Source organism: Dioscorea cayenensis, chromosome 11 (assembly GCF_009730915.1).
Source record: "Dioscorea cayenensis subsp. rotundata cultivar TDr96_F1 chromosome 11, TDr96_F1_v2_PseudoChromosome.rev07_lg8_w22 25.fasta, whole genome shotgun sequence".
Taxonomy (NCBI): domain Eukaryota; kingdom Viridiplantae; phylum Streptophyta; class Magnoliopsida; order Dioscoreales; family Dioscoreaceae; genus Dioscorea; species Dioscorea cayenensis.
In genome coordinates, this window is record NC_052481.1 from 21,235,653 (window position 1) to 21,246,550 (window position 10,898).

Below are 10,898 nucleotides of genomic sequence, written 5' to 3' on the forward strand. Positions count from 1 at the left end.
AAAATAATAATAAGAGAAAATTACTGCTCCTCTCGACTTTCAAAACTTCCCAAATATTCTCGTGAGCTTCAATACCTCGACAACCCTTCCTTTATTGTTTACCACTCTTTCGCTCTACGACATGAATTCCATCATCGCTCTTAAATCTTTTCAGACACATCATTCTTTTCGGATTACTTTTGCATGTACTCATTTCTAAAATGAGAATTCATTTCTAAATGAGAGCTCATTTCTTTAAACAGAGAGCTCATTTCTTAAACAAAAACTTATTTCTTAAACAGAACCCTCATTTTGTTAAACGAAAACTCATTTTTAAACGTAAACATTGATATTTAAACAGAAAAACCAATATTTACGTGACAAATTAATCATGGGTATAAAAACCAATTAATCTTGACCACTCGTACATATTTAAATAGAAATAACGATATTTAAGCACTTTTTAAACGTAAACGCAATATATTAAACAGAAACATCGATAGTTAAACAAAGACAACCAAGCATAAAGACGGTCGTTCTTTATTATATGGAGTTAACGATATTTACATTAAAAATTTAATAAGTTTGTGGAAAAGAATTTAGGTTAGCATGATTACATTATAATTACAAACAAACTTATAACTACAAACAAAAGAATTTAGGTTAGCATGAAGAGTAATACATGTACTCATTTCTTAAACAGAGAGTTCATTTTTTTAAACAGAAACCTAACAGAAATCTCATTTCTTAAACAAAAAACTCATTTCTTAAACAGAAACCTCATTTTTTTTAAACAACAAACTCATTTTTTAAACAGAAACATTGATATTTAAACAGAAAAACCAATATTTTATGTGACAAATTAATTCTGGGTATAAAAACCAATTAATCTTGGTCACTCGTACATATTTAAATAGAAACAACGATATTTAAGCGTTTTTTTAAATGTAAATGCAATATATTTAACAGAAACATTGATAGTTAAACAAAGACAAACAAGCATAAAGATGACCGTTCTTTATTATATGGAGATAACGATATTTACATTAAAAATTTAATAAGTTTGTGAGAAAAAATTTAGGTTAGCATGATTACATTATAACTACAAACAAAAAAATTTAGGTTAGCATGAAGAGTAATGCATGTACTCATTTCTTATATAGAAAACTTATTTTTTAAACAGAGCCTCATATTTTAAACAGAAGTCTCATGTTTTAAATAGAAACTCATTGCATCCAAGGTCATTATAGTTAAACCCTGTCACACTTGCCATAACTTCCTACGCAAGGGACAATTTCGTTCAAAAAAATCCAAATTAACTCTATCAATCACTGTTAGATGCTTGGGGGGTTTAAAAAATTATTGTATTAAAAAAAAGGGGTTTTTATAGATATTCAAATTTAGGGGGAGAATATGTGCATATTGCAAACTTTGGGGGTGTTTTTAGCAATTTCCACAATAATAATTACTATTATAATTATAATAAGCCCAGAAGAGAAGAAATAAACTAAAATTAGAAAAAACAAATTGGATTAAAAGGGAGGAAAAAAATAGAAACTTAATTTACTTGATTGGATTCATTGTACAATGGAAGATTATGGAAGTTATCTCTCCCTAAAAAAAAATTTATTAGGACATTGATTGCTTGTCCTTAATTATATACTCCCTTAAATGGAAAATAAATATTATTTTATTGGAATGGTAAAAAAAAAAATATTTATTAAGGCATCGATTGCTTTTCCTTTTATATATATATATATATATATATAGTAAATATTAATTGTGACCGTCTTTAATTAGATTTGATAATTGCTATCACATCAACATCTAATCACTATTTTTTTACAGTAAATTATACAAATTTATTATTATGTAGTATTTGATATAATTCAATATTATATATATATGAAATAATAGTGACTATTGAAGAAGGCAAATCCAATGGTACTCTATGATATTCCCATTGAAATCATCTCTAAATGATGCTACTCAAAACATATGGATCTGAACATGCTTAGTTGTTAGGGGAGGTGGGACTCACGAGTGATCTTTAGATAGAAATGTTGTCATGTCGTTCAAGTGTTATAAGCCAAAGGTTAGATGGCATTTGCCCGCTTATTATTAATTAATTAATTAATTAATTAATTAAATGAAGAAGCTCTCACAACATAGATGGGTCATATCAATAACCTAATGTGATTTATTGAGCTCGGATGATTTGGGTAGAGTATTTGTATTTTATTAGATGAATTTAAATTTTAAATTCAAGCAAAGTGAATGCATACATATATTAAAAGATTAATTTTGAATTTGTACACACTTCTTTCACATAGACATAACTTGTTTATATTTTGTTATATATATATATATATATATATATATATATATATATATATATATATATATATATTTGCAAGCGGTATCTTATATATATTTTTTAATTATATATCTTAGTCATATATTAGGAAGTAGTTACGCTTTTGGGCACATCTAGCAATAACATGTTATCATAATATATTTATCCGATTAAGTTGAATAAAAATTATAATTAATATAGATATTTGCTTCTAAAGTAGTTTTGTTTGTATTTTTATTATAACTAATATAATTATTTTTATATCTTTGAAAAAGTCGATGATTTTTTTTTTGATCTATGGATATTTTTAGAAAATTAGGCTTCATACATATATATAAACAAAGAGGACAAATCATGTGTCAAGGGTGTGCTCGCCATCATTAATAGAAAAAACGAGGATTAAACTACTGGGCTTATTTGCAAATAACATGGATTGAGTTATAAATTTATTTTCACAACCAATGAATCTTTTTTGGCACCAGTACATCCAGTGTGCTCATTATCACTAATAGAAAAGTGAGGATTAGATTAGTGAGCTTATTTGCCTAGAAAGGGACTGAGTTGTAAATTTATTTTTATAACCAAATAATCTTTTTTGGCACCATACACTCAGTGTGTTCGGACAAAAAAACTCTTGGCCAATTGATAATAATTAACACTTGGCAATGAAAAACCTCCATCAAGGAATATCTTTGCATATTCCTTTTTTTTAATGAGTTCCATTTATTGTTAGAGGGTATTAATGAAGGTGACTATACATTCTTTATTATTCGATTTTTTACACTATAAATGCAAAGTCAAAAAGATCACTGTATCCTTTTATTTTTATTCTCATTTTTGTTAGCTCAATCATTAAAAAAAAATTATAGGTGAAAATATGATAGCTGTCAGGATGTACACTTCAATAAATTTTTATAAAAATATATAATGTATGTTGTGTTCATACAGGCATTTTTGTTTTTAAAAAAAAAACTTTAAATTAACCTGGTTGATAAATAAAAGAGTATATCTAAAGAGATCTTTTCCTAAAAATCGGGTTACAAATTTTTTTTTAATTCATTAATCACAATTTAATTCATTTGATAATAATTAAAATTAAATATTTAAATTTTAAATTTTATAAAAATATGTTAGTGCAGTAATAAGCCATAGAGAAGGCGAATAATTCAACACTCGGCAGGTAAAAAATTCCATGAATTCAAAGTAAGAAAGAGCAAGCCAACATGAGTCATATAGCATAACAGAGTATCTCAAATACATACATACACATACATACATATATACATACTATTTGATTTCAACTTCCAAGCAATCCCCTCTAGAAATTAAAGCCATATCCTTTATGAAATAATTAAGCAACCAATCAAACAAAATTTCTTTTATGATACTGATATGTAAAAATAGAACACTCGCTGACTCATGATTTGCAGTAAATTTAATTGTAATCCAATCACCAAAATTTTGAGATGATGGGGCAAATGGTAGTTGCACCACAGAGCCTCTTAGCATTTCATAAGCCTAAGTTAGACAGGAGAGGAGCGAATTTATATATAAATGATGCAATAGATATAACAAATTATAGATGAAATATATATATATTTGGGGAAAGAGCTACAAGAGTAGCTATTTATTGAAGAAAAAGCAAAGGGTCCAAACAATACAGACCCAGCAACAAAAGACGACAAACTGAAAACGCTTAAACAGAAAACAACCACAAATAGAAACCTAAAACTTAATCAAAATAAAACCCAGAATGGTTGACTAATCTCATGAAAGAGGGATAGATGCCTTGAGTTAATAACTCATTTGCTAGCTAGAGCATTTGCAAGTTTGTTCCATGACTGATGAATCAGGGCAATGGAAGGGTTGTGCATCACTGATAGGCAAAGCTTACGCTCTTTAATATGATGAGTTGATCTCCATAGGTTTATGTCCTCCATGCCATGTAAAATTCTCCATAGCTCCCTTAAAATGGTGTAGATGATTGAGCAGCAACCATTCCATCCTCTAATTAATTCCATTGCTTAAGTGAAGATGACAGCTTACATCTCAACTCTCCAGGAAGTGCTAATGGGACCAGAACCTGCCCACAAAATCTGCCCATTAGAATTCACAATAAAACCTTTGCCACCCATACCTGTGTGCTCATTAATTCCAAGCAGCTGAAGCAAAGATGCCCAAAGATCCCGGCTTCGGTCAATTCATAAGAAAATAATTCATCAGTGAATTCCTTAATATGGTTGGAGATGTTGTGAATTATCCTTGAAAAATCTGGTTGCTTGTTATTGAAAATGAGGCCACGTCTCGTTTTCCAAAGAAACCAAGAGGAAGCAGCAATCAAGGAAGTTGTATGACTTGGATGATGATTCCCCACCTGAGGAATTATCCAACTGCCATTAGTGATATGATCAGGGATAGACAGATTCAACCCAGTTTGCTCCTCTAACAGGTTTCTAACAAGAAGACACTTGGGGCATTGTCTAAAAATATGATCCTCAGTTTCAGGAGCCAGCCCACAAAGCACACAGTTGTCAAGGGGACCCAAGTTTAACCGATAAAGGTAATCAAAAGTCTTAATTTTACCATGTAACATGAGCCAAATAAAAGATTTAACCTTTGGGGCCACATCCAGACCAAAGATGACTATCAGAACTGTAGCTATTTAAAAAATTGTAGATAGAAGCTGAGAGTTTGTTGCAAATAGTCTTGGGGAACCACACCCAGTGAGAGTGTGATCCTCCCAAGTGATAACACCATGACTAACAATAAGGGACTCCCAATTGGAGCAAAATAAAGTGTTGAGAGCACTGGTATTTCAAGCATTATTCTCCAGAAAAGTCAGAAATGTGCAGGTTTTCAAGATTCAGCTCCATATTGATAAAAACAGGTTTGAAAGCAATAGGAATTTAAAAAAAAAAACAAGGATGTTGAAGAACAGTAGCCTCGTTAGGATTAAGACAATTGATCCACAAATTAGGCTTTAAAAGATTTGCCGTCACACAAAGGCCTTTACAGAGCAATTGGGAGGGAGTAAAAAAAGAAACCAAAAAGATAGATCAATCAATATAACCTTCATAGAAAAGACACAAGAGACATGAATGATTTATGTTCACTAAGAAAGAAGAAACAAAACATGGCTGTGGTATATGGTGTAAAATGGTCAAATATAAAAGACACAGGAATACAGGATAGGTGTTTCACATCACAATTCGACTTTGTTGAAATCGTCGGGGTTCATGATGCCCCACCCTTTTTGATCTTAGGACTTGCACACTTGGTTCTAGTTAACAAGATGATATTTTTATCTTTAGTTATCAAGATCTGACCCACGCTAGAGTAAGTTCCACTTAACCCTATTGATTGCTTGGAAAACCTATTTCGGTAATTTACAAATATACATATCAGTTGAAATTAAGGAACAATGAGTTAAGTATCGTCATTCTCTGTTCGAGTAATAATTATTTGGTATAATCACCAAAATAATTTTTGTACTTTTCTCTTTCTTCTTTTTGGGTCTCTCTACTCAGAAATGTTTCCAACTAGTTTTTTTACTTTTAAAAATGTACCCACTTAGATAAAAATACTCCCAACTAGTCTCTCTACTTTTAAAAATACGTCCACTTAGTCCCTCCAGTTGGGTCATTTTTAAAAATAGAGGGACTAATTTGGAGTATTTCTAACCAAATGTGTATATTTTCAAAAATAGAGCGACTAGTCGATGTAGCGTTTCAGAGTAGAGAGAGAGAAAAAAATATAAAAGGACCAATTTAAATAGGGAAAAATTCATTGTTCACCCTCGTAATTTTTCAAAAACTTCCCAAAAACCCCCTCAACTTTTTGCACACCCGAGACTGACCCTCAGTTATATTTTACATTCCTTTTAACCCCCTGAGGTAAGTTGAAGTGGGTCCACGATATGAAATTCCTTTTTTTGCCCTTGCAAAGGTGGGAAAAAAATGGCGCCCAATCATAACTTTCTTTATGCATAGTTTTTCGATGCCTCTGCTTGCTTTTTCTCAAAACAAAGTTTAGAAGACTCATATCTTGTTACTTCTTGTTCTTGTTCTTGTTCTTGTTCTTCTTACTTCTTTTTCTTCTTACTCGTTTGGTGTATTCAATTTTTAGCTCTTCGAGTTAAATTATGGAGAGTTTTTGTGCTATTGCTGAGATCTAGCGAGGGAGGGGACGAGTGCTAATGTTCGCAGCGACTTCTTGGGAATCGAGTGTTAGGCGAAATATGTGGCGATGGGGTCTCGATATTTCCCAGTGTCGATGCTAATGTTCACGTTTAAGATTTATGTTTATCGTTTAAATATTTTGTGTCTCTGTTTAAATATTGATCGTGTTCGTTTAAACTAAAGTGTTGGCAGGAATTCGAGAATGGCGGCAGCTTACATTCCCACATCATGGCGAGCACGAGGGTGTGGCATGCCTTCCTTCCTCGTCCGATCAAGGTGAAGTGTTGTCGTTGGATATTGGACAATGTTTTGAATGCGTTGAACATTTTCGAGACGCACTTAGGAATTTTTGCGATCAAAAGGAATTTTTGACTTCAAATTCTTGAAGAGCGAGAAACACGGGTGTTGTGGAAGGAAGCTTCGACTTCAAAAATGGCGTATAAAGGAAGCTATATTCCCATACTAGGACGATGATAGGGCCGATGGATGAAAAATCGTGACTGCGTTTGCGACACTTTGTGACGAGAAAGGCGACACTGGGTGTCCTAGGCGAAAGAGGATCGAGTCGTGGCGTCAGAGGTCCGCAGGAGTTGCGTTGTAGCCATTGCCGCGTTCGGTCTGATCGCGGATCGTGGAATGAATCTGTTCTTGAAAGCTAGGCATTGTGTATATACTTCTTATTATTGTTTAAATATTGAACTTTATATTTAAATATATCTCTTACGTTTTAAATATTTTATTCTACGTTTTAACTGTTATTTTTTTATCGTTTAAAAATAAATTTGTATCCGCTTAAAAATGTACAACGGGATGGTGCTAGCGGTTCCCCAGCGTAATTACTACAGCTCGGTTCCCCAGCGTTTCCACTCCGTCGCACATAAAAAAATCGGAACATTACATTACACTCTATAAGAGATTATTAAGTAATAAGGATATTTTAAAGCAGAAAAATATTAAGTATATTTTTTTGTTGTAATTACATTGATATTATTAAATAATAAGGATATTTTTAAAGCAGAAAATATTAAATTTAAGCGAGAGAAACCTAAACTTAAAGCGTTAAAAGTATAAACTTTAAATTCTATATTGAATGGTTAAAGCAGTAGCAGTAATATTTAAAGGGTATCACTTATAAGTTAAATGTTATCTGTAAATTTTTAAAGCGTTAACGCTCCTACTTAAATGGTAACTAAAAGCAGTTTAAACAATATCATAAAAATCTTCAAACTTACTTGTCCGTAGGGCGGTTGAGGAAGATCCTTATCAACTCACGCTTTCAGTACTTATTGAGGCGGGATTGACCAGCGTATTTTTTTCTTGAATGAAGACTTTCCGAAGTTCTTCTACTTTTATTGGCTTCCTTTAATGGGGGACACGGCGGCGACATCAGCGGGAGACACTTCTTTTACATGCTTCTTGTTCTTGTGGGATTGTATGCGCCTGATGCGGCGCGGTCGACCGTTAGTTCCACAGTGAATTCCACTCGTTGAGGATAGACTCAGCGACCTTCTCAACCGTGAGTTCCGCAGCGGCTGACATCGATGGGTGACACAACGTTGTGCGGTTGTTCTTCTTCATGGATTGTGTCCATCTTTTGATGCCGCATCTGTCAGCGCGCACGGTTCCACCGTATGCATGATGTCAGTCAACAACGAGTCGACGATCTTTTTCCACGCGCAAACTCGGGCGCCATCTTGATCTCCTCCGCGTGATGGGCATGTCATCAGCGTTAACAACATCGACCGCCCGATGGTCTTTGCTGCCGATGAGTCTTTGCTATTATTTCATCGTCGGTCGACGCGGGTGGAGACGGAGAGCGTTATTGTTTTCCTCTTTTTCGCAAGCTTCTTCAAATGAGGGCCGTCTTTGAAGGGCCACCCGATGATGTCCTCGTCGTCGAACTCCGGCCGGGCGTATCCGTCCGGGTGCTTCATTTGTTTGAAGGGAAGCGCGATCGATTGTGTTGTGACGGCCTTCGATACCTCCACTCGAGCGACAAGCCGAGGGAACTTCGATCGTCAAAAATCAGCGAAACTGCATGAGAGTTGCGGTGACATCCTCGCCTGAGTCGCGGCGGGGGCGCCAGCGTTGGGGGCGACGCGGTCGGGGGAAAAACCCGCGATCGGGCGGGGTGGGGGAGGGCTTCTCCGGCCTCGGCAGAATGCGTTTTGACACAGAGCGAGGGAGAGCGGCGTCCGGTAGCGCAGGAAGAGGTTGCCCTCTCATCTTGCCTTTTTGAGCCAGCGGTTCGGGAGCAATAGCATCCAGACCCAGAGCGGTTGGCCGAACAAATACTTCTTCAGTCGGCGTCGCAGGAACCATTTCGGGGAAACTAGCATGTGTAAAGCGAAAACAATCTTAGCGAAATTATTTAGTTTAAACAATTAAAAACTATATTTACATATGTAACTCAGTATATTTAAGCGTTATAACCTATTGTGTTAAAGCGATGTAAACAAACAAATTAAACATTAAACTAAAAAGTTTAAGCGGTAGTTGAACAAAGTTAAGCGGTAAGTTATAATTTTTAAGCGATAGATGAATAAAGTTAAGCGGTAAATGATATGGTTAAGCGTTAACGTCTACGATTAAACAAAATATTTTTGAATTATTACCTCTTTTCCTTCGAGAGATGACAAACTCGTCTCATCAGTCACTTACTTCAGGTAAATATTTTCACGTAGTAGCGGCATCCTTGGGATCTTGCAAAAAGCGGACTTTCTTTCCGGGTTCGGTCGACTTTCGTAAAACCCGGATGTTAAAGCGCTACTGAGTGCGACCCTTAACATACCGGTGTTGGTCTTCTTCCCAGCGCATCTAGATTGCACTCGGGTAGCGGCTTGTGGTATGTCCTCCATGCAAGCCGCTTGTGCGTCGCTTGCGCCCGTGCGTGGCGCCCCGATTCGGGTAGATCGTCGACGTAATCAGCGATCGGTTAGGAACGCGGGCGAGGTATTTGGGAAGAGGATTGTACCAGGGAGGTCGCCATCGATGGTTGGCAAAAATTCTCCTCTTCTCCCTCATCGTCGGCGAGTTCTTTGAAGAGTGCTCCGATGGAGTCTCTGTGTCTCGTCGTCTTGATAAATACCTCTCTTGAAAGTGGCTAGTGTTTTCTTCTTACGAAACACGATTGCCTCGCCCATGCCCTAGCGAGCGAGAAACGATTGCCACATCTTGAGTGCGAAAGTCGGCATGCTTTCCCGATCACGAATTTATTGAGTGCGGTTATCGTATCTACTGCGAGAGAGTCGAAGGGCCAGCTCTTGGTGTCTGACTTCAACTCGATGAAATCTTTGTGAGCGGTGTCCTTCGGATGATCTCCCGATGTCGAGGATCGTGTGAACTTTCGAATTCGACCCGCGGTCTCCAGCTCTGAGGTGTCAAGTAGCATCGCCCATTAACTAGATTGACCGCCGTAATCACAAGACTGCGGCGATAATACCACGTTGTTAAGCGGAAATGTAATTTGTTAAGCGGTAAACACTCGGGTTCTTAAACAACGATATCATTTTTAGCGGTGGCGTATACTTATTAAGCGGAGATACAAATAATTAAGCGGAGATGAACTAACTTAAGCGGTAAAAGCTCGTTGTTTAAGCGGAGACCTCGTTTTACTAGCTGCAACCCGTATCAGCTGAGCGGAGTGGCGTAGATTATAAACATTACACAAAAGCACAACGATCGGAAAACCATTTTCGATCGTATACATAGGCGAAAAATGTAAAAACAAAAACAAAAAAACCCTAGCAGAGACATCTCCCTGCGGACTAACAAAACCCGAGCCCGATTAATCCCACGAAAAGCTTGATGTCTTCAGCAAAAACAAAATCATGACCAAAAGCAGAAAAAAATGTCTCTTACATATCAGAATAGTTAACAAAAACCATAATGAATACCTTAGGCTGCAAAGTGACGAAATCTTAGAATACTTGCAGGGACTTCTTCTTGAGGCAGCCGGTGGAAAGGGAAGAGTCTTAGGGTGGGAAGAGAAGAGGCAGGAGTTGAGTTGGGAGTCGCGAGAGTTGAGAGAAGACAAGCAGTTTGTAATGCCTAGAAAAAAACCCACTCACTTCCTCCTGCACTGAGAAATGGAGTGCAGTACGACTTTCCGTCTGAGGCGTTTTAAATTATAAAATTTTAAATACCTCTCAGTTTTAATCTTGAATTCTACGTCTTTGGGGGTTTCAAAAATCGTGGAGTTGAAAAGGGAAGGGGTTTTGGGTATTCAAAGCCTATGGGGGTTTGTTTGGCGATTTGGCAAAGTTGTAGGGTTTTTTTGGCAATTTCCACATTTAAATATTATACCTAACTATTTAGACTTCCGATTAAACAATCGGGGTCTAATTGTCAGGGTGAGCATCCAAAGATATTTTATGAGAACATAT